This window comes from Pan paniscus, chromosome 5 (assembly GCF_029289425.2).
Source record: "Pan paniscus chromosome 5, NHGRI_mPanPan1-v2.0_pri, whole genome shotgun sequence".
NCBI lineage: Eukaryota > Metazoa > Chordata > Mammalia > Primates > Hominidae > Pan > Pan paniscus.
Genome location: NC_073254.2, coordinates 152,239,508 through 152,261,457, shown reverse-complemented (window position 1 = coordinate 152,261,457; position 21,950 = coordinate 152,239,508). Strand labels below are relative to the sequence as shown.

Genomic DNA, 21,950 nt, shown 5'->3' with positions numbered 1-21,950 from the left:
GAGCTCTGCTGACGGTGTTACCTCCCCAGCCAGGACTTGAGGAACTTCAGTTAATTTTAGCACATTTCCTAGTAGGAAACACTGTGTCGGGGGCACCTCTCCTGTCCAGGCTGGAATGTGGCTCCGGAGAGGAGAGGAGACCCACTCTTATTTGGTCTGGCTGGCTGGTGAAGAAAAGGAACAGAATGTGCTTCTTCTGCAGCCGCTTGGACCCTCCTGCCACGGCACTAACTGTTCAGGGTCTTTTCCAGTACTATTAATATTCTGGAAAATTCCCTGGCTTATAAAATTGGAGAGGTAAAAACTTTTTCCTTTTTCTTACAGAACTATGGAAGAGCAGGAGTGAATCACGTCATGACCACGTTTCTCAAACTGGGCATTACAAACCCTCACAGCGATTGTGGTAGAATAGAGACCAGCATTATAAAACAGTGAGAGGGACTTTGGACAACTGAACTGACTTCCTTCAGCTGTATAACCAGTTCAAGAGATAGGTTTTCCTAGCTGGCTGGAGCTCCACAGCTGAGTCTAATCTATACTCTGCAGGAGAAATTAGTTCTTTAATTAGCGATGTCTGCTATGGGTGTTGGTGCCAGTGGTGTGATGGCAATCATGTTATTTAGCAAACTTAATTTTAAACCATCCTGTTGAAAAGAAGCCTTTCCTAATGCTTAGGAAGACTTTGAGGTCACCCCAAATTTGTAAGGAGAAACATAAACAGAACAGGACAAAGATTAAGAGATTTTGAAATTTACTCCCATATGATGTATTAAGAGGAAAACAGAGTATTGAAAAAGCTTTTTAGGAAGTGATGCCATATAAATTTTATTCAAAAGCATTTACATGAACATATTTTAATTGCAGATGGATGTACAATGGCCATTATATGTATTATAGTTGACAGATTTTTCAAAACAGAAAAATATTTTTATTGGTAGTATTCCATCTATAATATTAGATTCACTACTGAATATGATGTAAACTTCTTCAGTGATGTAGTTACTTATCATCAGCTGGTGACAAAATGTTACATTCTAAGTTGATTATTCTGCTCTACTTTTTTTGTCTCATTAAACTTTGTTTTAATAGGTCTCAAAATTCTGTGATAGATTTTTAGTCAAGGTGTTTCCGTTAAAAAGTAATGATTTTAAGAACTAATAAAACTGCCACACGAAAACAAAAACAAAATGGTCTACAAAACATTCTTTCCTTCTGAGGTTTTATGATGCATTGTTTATTAACCAGTCTTTTACTGTTAAACTTAAATGGCTAATTGAAACAAACAGTTCTGAGATGGTTCTTCCACCATTGATTAAGACTAGGGTGCTGACGTGAGAGGATCACTTGAGCTCAGGAGTTTGAGACCATCCTGGGCAACACGGCAAGACCTCATCTCTACCAAAAAAAAAAAAAAAAAATTAGCTCGGTGTGATGGCACAGGTTTGTGGTCCCAGCTGTTTGGGAGGCTGAGATGGGAGGATCGCCTGAGCCCAGGAGGTTGAGGCTGCAGTGAGCCGTGATGGTGCCACTGCACTCCAGCGTCAGTGACAGAGCAAGACGCCATCTCAAAAAAAAAAAAAAAAAAAAAGACTAGGGTGAAAAATATTAGAGATACTGTTCATTTAGCCTTCTGAACTTCCCAGGCAGACTCAGTGACTTTGCCAGCTCCAGCAGCCACTGCTCTAATGACACTTCAGCAGCTGTCTATCTCATATCACGAACAGCAAAATGACCTGGAGGAGCATAGTCAGAGAAGCTCTCAACACACCTAGGCTTGATAGGAACCATATCAACGATAGTTTTCACCCAATTTCGAGAATTTAAGAACCATCTTCCAGCTTCTTACAAGAACATCAGTCAACCTTTTCCTTCAGCTCAGCAAATTTGCAAGCAATGTGCGCCGTGTGACAATCCAGTACAGGGGCATACACAGCCAGTGTGATTCACCCTGGAGGATGCAGGATAATCACCCGAGCACTGAAGCCTGCTGCTTCCACAGGTGGGTGGTTTTGCTTTCATCAGTGATGTTGCCACGATGAACAGCTTTGCCAGACACATTCTTGACATTAAAGCCCACATTGTCTCCAGGAGGAGCCCACTCAAAGCTTCATGGTGCATTTTAACGGACATTACTTCAGTTGTGATGTTGACTGGAGCAGAGTGTTTACGCTACTGGTTTGAGAACCCCAGTGTCCACTTGGCCCACAGGGATAGTGCCAATATCCCAAATTTCATAGACATCCTGGAGGGGCAGACGCAAGGGCTTGTCAATTGGATGAGTTGCTGGTAGGAAGGAGTCCAGAGCTTCAAGCAGCATGGTTCCATAGGCATTGCCATCTTTACCCTAAACTTTCTATCCCTTAAACCAAGGCCCGTGATCACATGGCTCCAGCATGTTGCCACCATCCCAACCAGAAATTGGCACAAATGCCTCAGTGTAAGGGCTGTGGCCCATTTTCTTAATGTAAGTGCTGACTTCCTTAGCAATTTCCTCATGTCTCTTCTGCTATAGGGTGGCTCAGTGAAATCCATTTTGTAAACAACAACAATTACTTGTTACACATCTGGCATGCAGCCAGAAGGGTGTGCTCAGGGGTCTGCCCATTCTTAGAGATACCAACTTCAAATTCACCAATATCAGCAGCAACAATCAAAACAGCGCATTCTACCTGGGATGTGCCTGTAATAATGTTTTTGATAAAGTCTTGTGACTGTCATATAGCACTTGCTGGTCTCAAATTTCCACAGAGAAGTATCAATTGTGACACCACGTTCACACTCAGCTTTCTGCTTATACAAGGCCCAGGCATACTTGAAGGAGCCCTTTCCCATCTCAGCAGACTTCTTATCACATTTTGCAGAGGGTCTCTTGTCAGTCCCACCACATGTTTAGATCAGTAGGGGTGGACTTGCCCAAATCTACCAGCCCAATGACCACAATATTGATGTGAGTCTTTTCCTTTCCCATTTTGGCTTTTAGGGGTGGATTTCACAACACCTGTGTTCTGGCAGCAACACCTGTGTTCCTGTAGCCAAGGAAAAGCTTAACATTGCTTTGGAAAGCAGCGTCTTTTCTGACCTGTTTTACTTGTACTTGAAATTTATCTTTTAGAAAAAAATGACTTACATCTAATATTCTGATACAGTATGATTTTTAAAATAGCTTTATTGAGATATAATTCATATATCATATGATTCACCAATTAAATGTGCAATCTAATACTTTTGGTATGAAGAAATATACATTTTTGAAAGCCAATACATCAGGTTTTTTTTTAACCTTAAAACAACATGTGCTATAAAACAAAACAACTTCCTCTTCCCACCTCCTCTTTTCTATTCCAAGAAGAAACAAAGAAACAAAATATGTTTTCTGCAGGAAGGTGTGTGTGTGAGAGACTGTGCATGCATGTGTGTGTCCTCATTAGAGGAAAACCAGAAACTGTCCATTTCTATCAACTATTCAGAAACAAAAAAGGATAAGCTTCACAAGAAGGAGCTTGGAGAAATAAGGAGCAATATTATTCTAGAAACCATCTTTTCTGTTTGTTTTTCAAGATCTGGAGAGGTCCTGCATTTGCTGCCTGACATCCCACTCCACATGGTCTTCCAGAAGGAGCCACAAAAGGTAGGAAGTTGGAAGCCAGCCTTGAAAAGGGAAAGGAAAGGACCCAGCAAGGAAGGAAAACTAGTGGCCAGTGATCAGCTGTGTTTACCCACACTGAGCTTATAAATACAACCTAGGCAATACCTCGTGATTTGGGTGAATTGCCAGGTGCACTTGGATAAAGAGAAAACTCAGGAACACAGGAATAAGAAAGGCCAATGTTTGCTTTTAATATCTGGCTGTTAAAGCAATTTACGCAAATCACACTGGGCTGAGTAAGAAGAGACCAACAAGCTGAGCAACAGCATAGGAGGGAAATTGTCTCAAGACATGGAAGGAGTTTTCACATCCTGTTAAACTTGAGGCTAGTGTTATTTTTTGCAGTAAAGCTATGGAAAATACTGGAAGGTTTGGGCAGGGAGTCTGAAAACAAAAATCATGCTGCTTGTAATTTGTATGTCTGCCTCTTTGCCAGCTGATGTAGACGAGAAACCGCCCAGCTGTAGATCATTTCCTCTTGCTTGAATACCCATTTGCAGTGATTGATTTTAAAGGTCACAGGAGTGCTCGCCAGCACATTTTTATATGAGGAGTCCAGCCTTCTGTTTTGACATTAGTCAGATGCATATGTGGCACCTGAGGAACAAGGAGGAGACAAAGGATCAGGTTCCCTTTTGGCTCCATCACTGTCAAGATGGAAACTCTTGCATGTCTGAGTGCCTTATTTTGGCCTAGACACCCCCAAGCTGATGGGGGAGAAAAAAAACACCTCTGTAATATTTTTATACCGTAGTCTCAAAATTTTACCCTTTGAATTTTTTTCACTCTTCTAAAACTTTTCCTTTTTCTTCCTTCCCTTTCCTGTATCCTTCCCTAAATATTTTCTAGAGCCTTACTATGCATGTCACATCCTATGCAGCTACTGGGTATGTATGTAGGAATACCAAATAGTTTTGCATCAGGATGTTTACAAATCTAGTGAAGTTTTGAAAACAAATAATAGCAACACGATCCACCAAGAGACTCACGTACAAGGTACCATGTGTCCAGATTAACAACCTACAAAACATTAACATCCCCACTAATTACTAATTTAATGAATTATTTCTGCTATCTGTCTATAGCTATCTATTGCTATATCTATCTGATTAATAAGTTATGGAAGCTTTTTCTTTTTAGCTTTTCTTTCTTTATAAAAAGTTCACTTATTCTTAGAAGGCTTCCTTGACAGATTTCAACCAACATTTATTAAATGCTTATTAGGGGCCAGCCAGGCAGAGTACTAGGATTTGAGGGTTACAAAAATGCATAGAAAAGCTCCTAACTAAAAATAGCTTATAGTCTTAACAGGTGAGACAGATTCTTAAAGCAATACTATAATGCAGGTAAGTAAGTTCTGGAAGTTATGTGTGAAGTACTTACTATGAGAGCACTGAGCCAAAAGAGATGGCTTTTCTCTGATGGACTTCCTGAGAGATGAGCGGATCAGATGAAGTCACAAAGAGGGGAAGACATTTGAGCTAATGCTTGAGAATCATTAAGAGTTCACCAGACCAACTGGTGGCACTGTGTTTATTTCAGACTTTTACCAAAGTTTAGGTGCAACCCAGTGGGTTTTTACAGCTACAGAATGCAAACATTTCAAAATTGATTATTGCCCATCCTTGTTCTTGGGTCTCTTCACTGCCCTGGTAAGTCCGGTCACTTTAATCAGTCCCTGCGCCTTTATCGAGGCCTTTCCTAGCTTACCCATCTCCTCCATTTATCTAACCCATGACATAATGGTGTCTTGCAAGTTACCTTTCCACCATCCACTCACTTCTGAGCCTACGTTTCATCTCCAAAAGACCTGTTAATTTGTTCTTTCTCAAAAAAGAATCACCTGCTCTGGGTCTTATCCTATAGCAGAGGCTTTGTAATTTCAGCCTTTCCTTTTCTCCAACAGCTTCTATGACTGGAAGGGAATGGAATAAAGATTTTTTATTCCACTACTAATTATTCAAATACCTATTCCATCCCTAGGCAGTAGAAGTCACCATGGTCAGCTTTCATTTGTAATAATTTTCATCCCTGTGAATAACACTTGACTCCTGACCTCAAAGAAGTCAGGTATTTCTAGGTACTTTATACTAGCATTACTTGTTCTTACTTATTTATAACTCGTCACATCCCTACAATAAAACATAAATGCAGTGACTGCATACTGTTAATTGGCCAGATTATCTCATGCCAATTTCTCTTACTATTAGATACCAGTTAGTTATAAATGCTGCTGAGTACCCTAATTTTTTAATGAAAAAGCTTTTAAAATAATAATTGAGTGTTTTGAGCTGCTACCACTTTCTTTTTTCTTTCTTTCTTCTTTCTTTCTTTTTTTTTTTTTTTGAAACAGAGTCTCACTCCGTCACCCAGGCTGGAGTGCAGTGGTGCAATCTCAGCTCACTGCAAGCTCTGCCTCCCAAGTTCAAGCAATTCTCATGCCTCAGCCTCCAGAGCACCTGGGATTACAGGTGCATACCACCATGCTTGACTAATTTTTATATTTTTGGTAGAGACAGGGTTTCACCTTGTTGGCCAGGCTGGTCTCGAATTCCTGACCTCAAGTGATCTGCCCACCTCGGCTTCCCAAAGTGCCGGGATTACAGGTGTGAGCCACCACGCCCAGCCTGAGCTACTATTTTTTAGGCAATCAAGCCCAGTCTCTACTGCAAGAGACTGAAAATGTGGAACTAATTACAAAACAAAGTAAGTTAATTAAGTAGGGACATAAACATTTAAATGGGATTGGGGTCTATGTTTGATGGTTTGCAACTGGTCAAGTTATATAGTTATAGCAACAAATTCTGCTGTTGCCTTTGTGGTTTAGAATGACTGGACTAAAAATACCCAATTGTTTTTAAGTTCTAAGAAGCAGGCCAAATCCCACTTTAGGGACTCTGTGTTTTCTGACGTTTTCTAAATTTTCTCTTTGAAGGTAGAGAAAATATTGCTTTCTGAGAAAAGGTGTGTTCTTGGAACAACTGCATAAAGCTAAAAATAGTGGGAATTGAACATAAGAATGCTCACAGAGAAGTGAGCCAAGCTGTAGATTCTGGTTGTTATATTTGACTAAGAAAGTCTCCAAAAAAGGAAGAAAACAAAATCCTAGTAGGTTATATTAAAAATCCAGTTGAAGTTATTTGAAAAGCAGCTGTCTTTTATGGGGTAAGATTTACTCCCTTTAAAACAATCCATTTTGTTTCATTTATTTTTCTGAGAACTCAGTATGATTCAATTGGCTTAAGATATTACACATTATTGGCTGGATAACTAAATTTAGTTTTGTAGTCATAAAATAGAAATCATAACATTCTACTACAAAGTATAGATTAGCTTCCTTCATGGTGTTTAAAAATGTCTGGTTTCTTTTTAGTTTATAAATGTAAAGCATTGAGGTTTCAAAGAGGAAGTGAAAATTGCCAACTGAAAATGGCTAGTGATCCATCTAAACCCAATGCAATGGCCTTTGGAACATACTATTTGGATATTAAAGAGAGAATAACATTTTTATATATCTGTTGGGAAACAACATCTCTACAACCATATGTTTTAATGATGAGCCTGGAGAGATATTATTTTTTAAAAATTCTTCATTTCAGCCCCCATATCCTTTAATTTTAATTTTTATAGTAAATGACACTATAACAACACTCTGGCTTTTTTTTTTTTTTTTGAGACAGTCTTGCTCTGTCGCCCAGGCTGGAGTGCAGTGGCGCAATCTCAGCTCACTGTAACCTTCGCCTCCCAGGTCCAAGTGATTCTCCTGCCTCAGCTTCCTTAGTAGCTGGGATTACAGGTGCACATTACCACACCTGGCTAATTTTTTTTATTTTTAGTAGAGTTGGGGTTTCACCATGTTGGCCAGGCTGGTTTCAAACTCCTGACCTCAAGTGATCTACCCTCCTCGGCCTCCCAAAGTGCAGGGATTACAGGTATGAGCCACTGTGCCCTGCCCAACACTCTAGCTTTGAGTGTCTAAATTAGTCTTCAGGCTAATTCACTGGAGGTCATTCATCTTTGTACAGTAGTAATAGAACTGGCAGTTCTCCTAGCTTTCTTTGTTGATAGCTTCTGAGCTCAGAAATAAATTTTCTTTGCTATGGTAAGAAATAGATTGTGAGAGTCCATAGAAATGAGGCATGATATTTGGCTCAGAAATTCAAAATATGTTGCACGTTCTTTTGTGGATTGACCTTTCATTTATATAATGGACTGAGGGACTTTTCAGTAATTCCACAAAATTATTATTCATGCTCTTAATCCTGCCCCCATTCTAACACCTGACCATGATTTTGGGGTCACCTTATTTTTTGAGAACATACAATGCTTAAATTTTGGGTGAGGCTTCAAAGTTAGTACTAAATATATCATCAGACAATACTGCCACACTGGTAAAAAGCCATGTGAGAAATGCATCAGCTATAAGAGATTGATAATGTACTTTCAAACCTGGGCTTCAGACAGCTAGTGAAGAAGTCATTTTTAAAGTATTCAAAAGATAGCTCAGGGGGTTATGGAAGTTCAAAGTGTAGCTTCACATACATAATAAATACTTTTGGCCAATCTCTAAATGATGTGGATATAAATATTGTCAAAGGCTGATTTGTTCCCTGAGCAATCTCAGTTTCAATGATGGAAATATTTTATATATTGCGAATGCTCTTGCTCCTGGAACATATATTATTTCTCACATATTAAGATGCACCCTCTCTTATCTCACCCCATATTCAAGAATCAATTCAAAATACATTAAAGATGTAAACATAAGAACTGAAACTACGAAAGTATTAAAAAAACATATGGAGATACTTCTACAATATTGGTCTGAGCAATGATTTATTAGATATAACCCCAAAGCACTGGCAACCAAAGCAAAAACAGGCAAATGAGATTGCATCAAACTAAAAAGCTTCTGCACAGCAAGAGAAACAGTGGAGTGAAGAGACAACCCACAGACTGGGAAGAATATTTGCAAATCATATATCTGATAAGGGGCTAATATCCAAAATATATAAGGACCTCAAACTACTCAATAACAAGAAAACACATAATCCAATTAAACAATGGGCAAAGGACCTGAATAGACATTTATCCAAAGAAGACATACAAATGACAAACAGGTACATAAAAAGTGTTCAGCACCTCTAATCATTAGGGAAATGCAAGTTAAAACCACATTGAGATATAATCTCACATATGTTAGAATGGCTATCATAAAAAAAAGAAAGACAACAAGCATTGGGAGGATCTAGAGAAAAAGAAAGCCTTGTACACTGTTGGTAGTAAATTAGTACAGCCATTTTGAAAAATAGTATGGGGATTCTTCAAAAAACTAAAAATAAACTACCATATGATCCAGTAATCCTGGTTCTGCATATGTATGCAAAGGAATGGGAGTCAGTATGTTGAAGGGATGTCTGTACTGCCATGGTCATGGCAACATTATTCACAATATCCAAGATATGGAAACGACCTCAGTGTCCATCAATGGATGAGTGGGAAAAGAAATACTATTCAGCCCTAAAAAGAAGGAAATTCTGTCATTTATGACAACATGGATAAATCTAGAGAACATTATGCTACATGAAATAAGCCAGGCACAGAAAAACTAATACTGCATGATAACAGTTATATGTGGAATCTTAAGAAGTCTAGCTCCTAGAAGTAGAAAGTGATGGTTACCAGAGGCTGGAGGTAGGGTGGATGAACTCAGATAAGGGAAGTGTTAGTCAAAGGGTACAAAGTTTCAGTTAGACAGAAGGAATAAGTTCTAGTGATCTATTGTACAGTATGGTGACTATAGTTAATAATGATGTATTGTACCATTCAAAAGTGCTAAAAGAGTAGATGTTAAATGTTCTCACTACAAAGAAATAAGTATATGAGGTAATGAATTTTTTATTAGTCTGATTTAATCATTCCACAATGTATATATGTATTATAACACCACATTGTACTCCATAAATCTATACAATTATTATTTGTCAATTAAAAATAAACATTAAAAAATACACCCACTCTTGCGGTCCTAAATCAGTTGCAATGAGCATTAGCTAAGGAGATGAAACATATCAGATTCTCATTATATTCCTGTGAAAGGCAGATAATATACAGCATAAACCCATTTTAACCAGAAAGTTAATATAACCATTACTTCATTGAATGCACATTAACTGAGGGCTTAACAGGTGTCAGAGAAATTCCAGATGTTGGACATATAGAGATAGAACCCTTGTTTTAAGAAGGGCTAAACAAAATCTGTGCAGAGTCTAGTGCAGAGATTATATAAACTGGTAACCCAGGGTTAGAAGTAGGTGGCAGAGGCCGGGTGCGGTGGCTCACACCTGTAATCCCAGCACTTTGGGAGGCCGAGGCAGGTGGAATACGAAGTCAGGAGATCGAGACCATCCTGGCTAACACGGTGAAACCCCATCTCTACTAAAAATACAAAAAAAATTAGCCAGGCGTGGTGGCGGGCACCTGTAGTCCCAGCTACTCGGGAGGCTGAGGCAGGAGAATGGTGTGAATCCAGGAGGCGGAGAGTGCAGTGAGCTGAGATTGTGCCACTGCACTCCAGCCTGGGAGACAGAGCAAGACTTCATCTCAAAAAATTAAAAAGTAGGTGGCAGAAATGTTTGTTTTGATCTGCAGAGTTTAAATATATATATGTCAAAATACGGATACTTTTCTCTCCAATTCTGGATATTTAGAATTTTCTTGAAAATCTGACATTGGGTTATTGCCTAGGCAGACATGCATTTTTTAGTCACTCCCACTTCATGGTAAATGCATCAACCCACTTTGTTCACTTGTATGTAATAGTAATGCAAAGGAGAGAATGAGAGAGTCTGTAGGACTTGATCATTTTCGGGATGTGCAAGATGGTGGGGAATATGGTAAGCAGAATTTTAAGATGGCCCATATGACCTTGGCACCCTGGTGCTATTCCTGTGATTATGTTACCTTGTGTGGCAAAGGGGAGGTTATCCAGATGCTCCTAATCTAATCATACAAGCCGTTTGAAAGCAGAGTTGTCTCTGGTTGGGAGCAGAAGGGAGATTTGATGAGAGATTTGAAGCATGAGAACTATTCCACCTCTGTGAGAAGCACTTCACATTGCTGGTTGAAGACAGAAAGGGTAAGCTGAGGATTACTTCCAGAAGCTCGAAAAGACTCCCAGCTACCAGTCAGCAAGAAAAAAGGCAATCTTAATCCTGCAACGGCAAGAAACTGAATTCAGCCAACAGCCTGAATAAGGTTTGATGGTGATTCTTCCCCGAGAGCCTCCAAATAAGAGCCCAGCCCAGCTAGTAACTTAATTTCAGCCTTGAGAAACTCTAAGCAGAGAACCCAGTTGAGCTCACCTGGGCTTTTGAGCTGGAGAACTGAAGTAATAGATGGGTGTTGCTCTAGGCTACTAAGGTTATACTAATTTATTACAAAAGTAATAAAAAAAATCCAAGCAAGGAAATAGCTAAGGTCAACTTGGGTTGCTAGAAATGTGCAAGTATCTATAAGTAAAATAGTTAATATAAGAAACGGAATCAGAATGAAAAATATGATTGAATTTAGTTTCTGATTCAGCTCCTTAGATGGGCCATCAAGTTTCATTCATTCATTTTTTTATTCACTCAGAAAGCATTTGTAGTGCACACACTGCATGCTAGGCCTTGGGTTTGTAAAGATACTGATGAAATTGACCTAGATTAAATGTCTGGTCAGTAATAAGCAGTCAATATATGTTGAACTGAGTGGAACTGTATTAAAAGCCTTTGAGAATCTTCAGCCTGGTGCCTTAAAATTCTTAAGCTATGTAGTAAATAAATGCCTGTATCTTCATAGCCCTAGCCGCTTCATGGACATGCTATGTTTTGATCACTTTATTATCATTGTTGTATATTTTTTGTATATAAATTTGTATACTTTCTACATACATTTATTTACCTTGTTTACTACTGAACATATAAATAACATAGTTTAATTCCCCTTTCCTCAATGTAGGTATGATTTTGTGTGTGTCTTTGAAAATCACAAATACCATTCTTACAGTTGACCACTAAATTAATGGACTAGATAGACAAGGGTCCCTTGTCTGCAGCTTGTTCCTCTGCCTGAAATCCATAGCAGATATTAGGCCATGGGTCACTGTCTCTTATAGTGTTTCTTGTCTGTGCTCTCCAGTCACCAAACAGAATATGAATACCTTGAAGAGGCTCTTTCTCACTCACAGCTGTTTACTCACCAATGCCTAGTGAATAGTAGGGTGTCAATAATTGTATGTGTACAGATTAACTTGCTGATCAAATATGGCAAATAATTTTACCATAAACACATAGAAAAGATGTTAAAAACTAGAAATAGACACAAGTACTAAGACAATACTTTAATCTCTTTGTTTTGGTGCAGTAGACTTAGAATATTTACAGCAGGTTCATTAATCTGTCCATCCACTAATCCATCCACTAATCCATCCATCCATCCATCCGTCCATCCATCCATCCATCCATCCATCCATCCATGCAAACATTCAGCATGTCTTAAGCACCGGCCATATGTGGACACTCTTCTCTTCCTTTTATTTACTGATTGTGTGACCTTAGACAAGTCACAACCTGCTTGAATACTTTTTCTTTCCTATAAAGTAATGGCAATGATTCCTATCTATTCTTTACCCTTGAAGTCTAAATGAAATATTCATTTGTATGTGTGGAAGAAAATGCTTTGAAAAAAAGTTCTTTGAAAACTGTGAGTTTATCTTCAAAAGTAAGATATTAGCATTATGACTAACATAATTATCACTAGGAATGACCACATTCATATAAATGAGGGCCAGGAAAATAAGAAAATTTATTCACTTACATACAAATAGATCTTCCTATGGTTCTCATATGTCCTCAGGAAAATGGAGGCTAAATATACATGTCTTTGTATTTTTTGCATGGGGTTTGAGAGAACAAATCATGTGCTGTGTGATGGATAGCAACACATCATGCATTCATTCATTCATTTTACAAACATTAATTGTTCCAAACTATATGCAAAGCTCTTTGCTAGGCACCTTATGTGAAATAAAGTGTTTCGAGAAGGTAACTTAAAGATAAGTCTGTGTTGTTCCAAGTTAAAAAAAATCAATTAATCAAATTATTTCAAATATTTTAATATCCCTAATCATTTTAACAAAATCTGAATTATTGTCTTGTTCCCACTTTTAATCCCGGGTGTTGGCATCATGTAATGCTGACTGTAGGTAATATTTTTAGAACACTCCATCTGCGTCAGTAAATGTGAGTACTTTACTTGCATTATATAATTTAATATTTGCAACAAACCTAAAGACATATCTTTCAATTTTACATATTGGAAAACTTATATGATGTGACCCTGAGGCCAGTCTCTTGGCCACTATTTTGTACTACCTCAGCTTTTGTTGTCTGAATGCTTAGACACATTATGTTACATAAAGATTAGTAGCTCAATGATATAATGTGTTAGTGATGATTGTTCTCTGGATGGGGCTCAGGTCCTAACTTGATCATAGAGATTCAAAAAAGCTAGAATCCTGTAGGCATAGGCAGCTTTCCATGTTGTCTCTCTCATGTAACATATTTTCTCAGAATTAAAAAGTTGATCTGTTATACATGGAAAATATAGTTATGCTTCCAAAAAGCTGAGAAATGTTTCAAAGCATGTCAAGCCAAAGCCTGCAGCAAACCCCTTCTTTGACATCACACAGTGACAGCTGTCCCAACATGTCTGTCTCTCTTGTGCTCAACAACAGTGATGTGGATCATGTAACACCACATGCTTGGGAGGCATGCCAGATTCCAAAGGCTCCTGCATCTTTCCCAACATTTACCCCTCAAGTACAGATACAAGAGTCATATAAGAAATGGTCAGTGTGGATGAGGTGGGTGGATCACTTGAGGTCAGGAGTTGTAGACTAGCCTGGCCAACATGCTGAAGCCCCATCTCTACTAAAAATACAAAAATTAGCTGGGCATGGTAGCGTACGCCTGTAATCCCAGCTACTCAGGAGGGTGAGGCAGGAGAATCACTTGAACCCAGGAGGCAGAAGTTGCAGTGAGCTGAGATCACGCCACTGCACTGCAGCCTGGGCAACAGAGCAAGACTCCATCTCAAAAAAAAAAAAAGAGAGAGAGAGAGACAAAAAGAAATGGTCAGTGTGTCGTAATTCAAATGAGAGAGAATTTTTACTTATAAGAGGGAAATTCTCCTTAGCTGAATATTATAAAAATCAGATGTGCTGTTCTACTTTACATTAAGTAGACTTTTCATTGACATCCATGACTGAGAGAGTAGAACAGATAAGAGTCACAGGGAAGATAGACTTTGCTGGAAATGAGATGTACTGAGAGGAGTGTTATCCATCAAGAGCTTCATTCTGAGACTGCTCCAGTTGTTTCCAGTACAGACTGAAGGACTGAGCCTGCAGTTGTTACAAGCACAAGAATAAAATAGGTTTGGAAAACTCATTCATAACCAATGTGTAGTCTAATGATCTGCTGAAATATGCCTGTGTGGCTGGCAAGAAAGCCAAAAGTAGCCCTTGTTGTTTCATTCATTGAGTCATCTAGAAGTGCTGGACAAAGTGATTTGGTATATTTACCTTTATGATTAGAACTGTTGTGTCTCCAAGATCTTCTCCTTCTATACAGAAATCTGTGTATTACAACCTAGAACAATGCAGCAAGGTAAGTCTAGATTTAGAAGGGGACCATTACCGTCACTGTCCTATTTCCTGTCATTGGTATGATTTCAAGATGCCAAGAATCTCTTTCCCTGTTGGAGGAAAGTCCAATAAACTGGAGATCAGAGGACCTTGACTCATCCCACACCGCTACCAATAAGCCATGTGTAACCTGTTGTGTTTCTTCATCTCCTCCACTAATGAATGAGAGTTTGGAAATTTTCTTCCAAATCTAGAAATCTCTGTTATTTTCTCTGAAGCTTACATTGCTTTTTATCCATGGACACTTTCATGCCTTTAGCTATTTGTTCAAATCCCTTTTATCTTGAACCTGATTCAAATGCTGTAATAAGTCTTCAAACACCCATGCTCTTGTACAAAGACTTTAGTGTTCGACTAGGACACACCATATATTTTTCAAGTTACTGAATCTTTGGAAACAAAGCAGGGTCTGGGAGATATCAAATGTGTATAGGATTTTTATTGGAAGGGAGAGGAATAATAGCAGACCTGTGATTGTTACAGACTATTTGAAGAGGTCTTTGTGTCCAAAGCAGAAGTGCAGCTAATTTCCTTGTGCTTCCTATTATTGTTGTTGTCTATATTTTAAGCTATCATTGTTTTGTTGATTCGATGGTAATTCTGTTTTAAGTTTTTTGAAGTAAAAATGAAGTTTATGTTATAGAAGTTCATTGTTAATCGGTAGGACAAAACTAAGAACATAAATACCAATGATGATAAGTCATCCTTAACAAGAACCCATACTACTGAAGTACAAAATAGTATATATTCAACCATTTAATGGGATGAGGAAAATTTTAGTTATTTACCATTTTTAAAAAAGCTTAATTAGAAAAAGAAGAGCTAAATGAAGTATATTAGTCCATTTTCACACTGCTATAAAGAACTGCCTGAGACTGGGTAATTTATAAAGGAAAGAGGTTTAACTGACTCACAGTTCAGCATGGCTGGGGAGGCCTCAGGAAACTTACAATCACAGTGGAAGGCAAAGGAGAAGCAAGGCACCTTCTTCACAAGGTGGCACGAATGAGAATGAACTCAGCAGGAACTACCAAACACTTATAAAGCCATCAGATTTTGTAATAATTCACTCACTGTCATGAGAACAGCATGGGGGTCACTGTTCCCATGACTCGATTACCTCCACCAGGTCTTTCCCTTGACATGTAGGGATTATGGGGATTATAGGGATTACAATTCAAAATGAGATTATGGGTGGGGATATAGCCAAACCATATTATGAAGACTTTTGGAAGTACTTCTGAGTAAAAGAAACAAACAAAAATCCCAAGTTTTTAGATGTGCCACAAGGTGGTGTGAAGAGTCCAGTTTAGCTTGGTTGTTTCATAGCAAGGAGGGAATAATGGAGATTAAAAGGGTAAAGTGCAGCCTCAGAGGAGGTAAAGCAGAGAAGTGGTGCAGTGGAGGTGGGAGCTGGGAATAGGAGGTGTTTGTAAGTTAAGAAATTGGGATGGACTTGTAGTATTTTCTTCAGAGGCTGAGTTCCTCCCTTTCTTCAAAACAACAATGCTCCTCCTGGCATCTCTTCCTCTTTAACTGATAGGAATCCCTTTTTTGTTTTTCTAAAGTGTCTTGAAAGATGACTTTTATTTTTAGAAGTAACCACACAATACATACACCCTACAGCGTGCAACTTTTCTTCTTCAGCCATAAAACATTTTTGAGTTAAGAATTTATGACTATTTTTACAGAATGTGAACTGTTCGAGGACTAAAATCTATAAGCAATGATTCATACAGACTGCCTATCACTGAAAAGTATTATGCCTTTAATTCACATTTCTCTCTCCTTAACTTGAGAGAATTGAAAGAGTATGAAAAAGTGTAGTTGTATCGAAAGGATATCCCACAGGCTTTAGCTTGATGTAGTTGGAAGAGCATCCTTATTGAGTGTTTCAACATTTTCCATCTGGGCTGTCAACATGTGTTGCCCGAGCAGGGCAAAATTGGAGAAAACAAACCTGGAAAATCCCCTTCAGGGTATTGATTTTCCTTTTCCCAGAGAAAGGTTTGGTCATGAAAGGAAAGCCCTGCTGTTCTTACTGAAAGTCACATTCTTTGGAGTGGTTGGTTTTTCTACTGGTTTGCAGATCTGAGAGTAAGCCAGTCCAAAAAAGCACTTAGAAAACTTTATTTTCATGGTAAACATTATGCATGCCCAGGGCAAGTTCTCCTCTGTAAGATTATCATTACAGGGGCATTCCTCAAGAAGCAATTTATATATCACTTTTGAGTGAAAGAGCTGCCTAACATATAAATATTCATTTATTCTCAGTTCCATACTAGTTTCTGATTGGTCTTAAATGCCAGTGCTTTAGGAGCGGGTAATGGATACTATAGTTCTTGCCCTCTCCTGAGTTTTTCTCCCACTGGGAAAATGAGCCAGTATCCTCATGACTGCTTATGTGGTAGGTACAGCAACATAAGCACCAAAAGAAAAGTAGATCAAAGTTCCCCTGGTATTTTAAAGAGAGGGTTCATTACGTTTAGGAAAAGGTCTTTGCAGGAAGCAGAATTATAGATGGGACATGAATATTGAGCACCTGTAGTGACTCAATTTAACACTGAGATTCACAATCCTGTTTGCAATAAGCAATGTTAACAAAAACCAGCATTAGCTGAGTCTTTAGTGTGTGCTAGGCATCACTGTATGGACTCTACATATTTAATCTTCACAGAAGCCCCATGAGTTAGGTGCTACTATTATCTTTATTTTACAGATAAGACAACCATGGAATACAAGGGTTAAATGACTTGCCTAAAAGGCACACAGCTGCTAAGTGGCTGAGTCAGGATTTGCAAACAGCCAGGCCTGGTCTCTTATCCACTGCGTGATACAAGCTCTCATTTGAATGCTGTAGATAAACATAATTGTACAGGTATAAAATAAACAAACTCATTGCATCATCACCTAATCTACTAAGGAACTCATCTGTTTGGCAACCTTATGTATTTGAAATACAGTTATAAACCAGGTGGGGGAAAAACAGCTTGTGAGCGGATAAAATACACACCAAATCAAAGCACCAAAGAACAGGTACAGTATTCTTGGGAGGGTATAGCTGACCCTTACCTCAACTGTATTTGCCATTAATTAGCACATACACTGCATGTACCTGTTATTATTGTATTACACAATTTCTCTGTTGTTACTGTAGACAAAAGTGGTTTCCAAATCCAAGGAAATTCAGATCTGCTTTCATTGACATCTATATTCACAGCAGGGAATGAGTTTACATCGGGTCACTTAATGCAAGAGCCCAAATTCTTATCAATTTTAATGAACCCTAGAAAAAACATAGCCTTGCACCAGAGTTCATTAAGAAATGTTCATGCTGGTGACAATAAATCATGAAAAAAATATCAAACCACTTTTGACTATTGGTTCAAGAAGAAGAGAGCATAAAATGCTGTATGGAAAGATCTCTGTTCAAATTAGCTAATCATTTTCAAACCGATAAGTAGTACTTTGGGGAGAAAATACCCTCTTAGAACCAAAACTCATCTATCCATAGCAATATTCTTTGAAGGGTCCAAAAAGTTGAAGTTGAATATATTTTTCTACTTTTGTAAGATAGTGTGACTCCTGAAACAAAAATGCTGAGTGCCATGGCCTCGCATGGGTAGAGTTGATGCCTGTTGGGCACACAGTACCATCACACAGAGTGGGGCTGTGAGCAGGAAGGGGTCCTTCAGGGTGGGTGCAGCTTTCAAGACCCAGTCTGGAAGCAGGACCAATGGAAATTGGTTTTTCTGTCTACAGAACTTTCACGTAGCCTATTTTACCATAATAGATGTAAAAAAATTGAATATGATTCACATATTAGCAAATAAAGGTGCATAAATTATTTTTCAGTTAAGGGCTAGGGGTCCAGAAGTATCTCACCAACACTGATAAAGTTTTAACTAAAATGCTGACTCTTTAAATAATGGACCAGAAGTCTTTGCCTGAGACACAAAAATATATAGGCACCTTTCCCTTCTTTACTTTAAAAACAGCCCTCCTAACAGCCCTCCTTTTTTACTTTAAAAACAGCCCTCTGTTCAATAGAACTGTTGATTTTAGTAGTTTATCTGCTGTTGCATAGGAATCAAAACATGGAAGACATACCCTGAGTATCCTGCCTTATCTCACATACTTATTCTGTACTCTCAGTTTTGTAAAATTAGCACTTCTTTACTGATAACATCAATTGCATCAAAACATCAGCTAAAATCAGTTTTATCCTGCTTTTTTTCATAATAACTTTATCCAGCTTTAAAAACAACAGTTAAATGATATCATCCCAGGGAGCCTCCATGGTAAAACTAGAATGAGCAAGAACCTCTTATTACTATATTCATTTGTATATGATGAGACCACCTTGCTATTAAGCTGAATATTATGCCTAGAATACATAGTAAGCCTTTTTGCTCTGGAGAAGAGATCCATGTCAACAAACACTAAGAACCTAGTATGTATCCATCCCTATACCATGCACAGAGAATATACTATTGAGGAAAAGAGAAAAGATGGATTTCAAGCAACTCAGATTCTAACAAGGAGGCAGACACAAAACTGTCTAACAAACAACATGGAAAGTGCTATAGAAGCACACTAGTGCCAGGAAGGAAGGGGTGCAGGTGCGCAGAGGGAAGTGTGTTACCCTCTGGGCAGGGCGTGGAGAGGGAGAGAGGGGAAAGGATGGAGCAATGGTTGGGGAAGATGGTATAGCTGTTAAGATTCCTAGCTCTGGAATCATTCAACAGACCTGCACTGCAAGTGAAGCTCTACTATTTATTAGTTAGTGGGCCTTGGGCAAATTATTTATCTCTTTGTGCCTTTTCTGTGAAATGGGAATAATAGCAGGACTTTCCTACTTGGGTTGTTTTGAGTATTACTTGAGATCATGTATGGAAAATAGTAGTCCAGTGCCAGCAGACAGTTGCCCTTGATAAATGCTAGCCAAAAATGAAGAAGAAAGAGGGCTAATCTGGTAGGGGAGAGACACCTGAGGTTGGTTAAAGGACGGCTAGCCAGAAAGGGGACACAAGGTTGAAAAGTACGTGGAGGTATTATTTGGAAAAAGCAAAGTGTACATAGGAACTTGGGTATAGAGTGTATCATGGATGTGAGGAGTAATAGAGTGGGGATGAATTAATACTACAGGTGAAAAACAAAGTTTGGTACATTGCCACCCCCCTCACAATTAGGAGAGAGAAAATATTATGAAAAAGAGAATAACTTATGTGCTAGAATATGTATAATACCTAAATACCTAGCACTGTCTGGATATAAAATTTGTACTTACATGAAATAAGAATTGGGTTTACTCCAGTGTAGCAACTATAAACCTCAGGCTGCCATGAGGGCTGCTCATGAGACCTATCACCAGCATCTGACATGGTGGATCATCTCTTTCACACCTACTTCACGTGGGTTCCAGGATACCACACTCTCTTGGTATTCTTCTTACTCCACTGTTTGTTAGTTGGGTCTGAGTCTCTTTATTAAACAAGCTGGTGACAAAACGTTACTGATAGCTGACTCCATAAGAATCTACCAAAATAATCACTATGGATTTTGAACACGTTCTCCTGGTCCCTTCAGAACTTCCCTGCTGAACTGCCTACATATAACTTTCTTCCCTCTCATTGGTTACTCTGCCGTCACTGGTACCATCCATGAATTGTCTTGCCTGTTGTCCTCTGTACTCTAGAACAGCATCTCTCTTCTTTCAATGTTACCTGTGGTCTTCTGTCATGCCAAACCAAGCTGTATTAGATGGAATTACAAAAAGCAAAATGATTAGAGGATGAAGATGTACCATGGAATGCAGATGCAGAACCATTAATTTCCCATGGGGTAGGCTTTTCACACGGGATCAATGTGATTGAGAAACTAGCGGTGGACTGTAGCTGGACAATCTCAAAGATTAGCCACAATTTTGGCTGGTTTATATATTCCATAGTGAAGTCACTTACTGGGATATTAGCAGATTTATGATGATAAATAAATGACTACTATTAGACATCTATTATATACCAGGCAGCAAATTTCTTTTTTATTTGCTTGCTTTGCATAACTTAGCACTCCCAGTGATCTCTGGATTTGGAGGTTAAGATGCCTAGTTTCATAGAAAAACATTTCTTGGCACCCGGAAAGCTTCTAGTTAATTGCTTTCAGACAGAGATCTTTGAAGTCATTTAAGGGGTTGGACTAGTTTCCTATTGTTGCTGTAACAAATTACCATGAACTTTCGTGGCTTAAAACAAGACAAGTTTACTATCTTAAAGTTCTGGAGCTCAAAAGCCTGAAATAGGTCTTCTGGGCTAAAACTAAGGTGTTGGCAGAGCTTGGTTCCTTCTGGAAGCTCTAGAGTCTGGAAGCTCTAGAAGACAATCTATTTCCTTGCCTTTTCCACGTTCCAGAAGCCTCCTGCATTCCTTGGCTCATGCCTCCTTGCTCCACTTTGAAGTACATTACTCCACCCTCTGTCTCTGCCATTCTCCTCTCTCTGCCTTTGGTTCTCATGTCTCCTTCTTATGTTAATTCTTGTGACTACAATGGGCCCACCAGGATAATCTCCTGCTCAAGATCCTTAACTTAATCATATTTGTAAAGTTCTTTTTGCCATATAAAGTAACATATTCACAAGTTCTGGGGATTAGGACATGGAAATCTTTGGGGGGAGGCATTGTTTTGTGTATGACAGTGTCTTATAATGAAACATTAAAATATAGTGTTCAGTAGACCAGTACTACCTGATAGAAACCATGAGAAAGCAGAAGCTTCCCATAGTTAAACTTTCATTGAGCAGCAACTCTGTGCCAAGCTTTATATTACTTGTTGAGAATGTAAAACAATAATTGCAATAACAAACAATAACACAGCTACCAATGTGGGAAGTACTTGTAGGTGCCAAGATATGTTGAGATAAATTACCCCTACATCTCACAAGAATACTAAAAGGTTTCTGACCTCGTTTTGAATTAATTACTTCTATAAAGACCCTCTCTCCAAATAATGTCACAATACTGAGGATTAGGAATCTAACATAAGAATTCTGGGGGACACAATTCAACCCATAACAGACGTTAATACCAACATCCCCACTTCACAGCTAAACCACTGTGAGCACATTTGGCTCTCTTCTCTTAAACCCTCATCTCTTTTGATGACATACTTTAGCTAATTAAGGGCAGCTGTCTGCTGGCACAGTGGAGTAGGAAGAACACCAAGATATTCTCTAATTTTACTATTGCATAAAATAAGGCTCTTAATGGGTAAAGAAGCAATTAACTGCAGGGCAGGAATTTGAATATGGATCTTGTCATTTCAAATCGTAGGCCCTTTGAACTAAAATATATTGCCTATTTCCCCCACTCCTCTTTTTCCTCAAGATACTTGAGAGCTTTTCCTATGTCAATGTTCATAAAGTACTACTTGTTTTCATTCATTCAGCAACTCACTGTGCATAGAGATCTGCCCTCTGTCCTCAGGGAAGTTAATTCTCTTGTCTTCTTCCCTTTCTTTAATTTACTAGAAGTCTAAAATATAAATATATCTTTCATG

General features: G+C 38.6%; 1 pseudogene; it reads right to left on the bottom strand.

Moving 5' to 3' along the window:
- Nucleotides 1–886: 886 nt before the first annotated feature.
- On the bottom strand, nt 887–2,968 carry LOC129398136 (elongation factor 1-alpha 1-like; annotated as a pseudogene).
- Between the last annotated feature and the right edge of the window lie 18,982 nt (nt 2,969–21,950).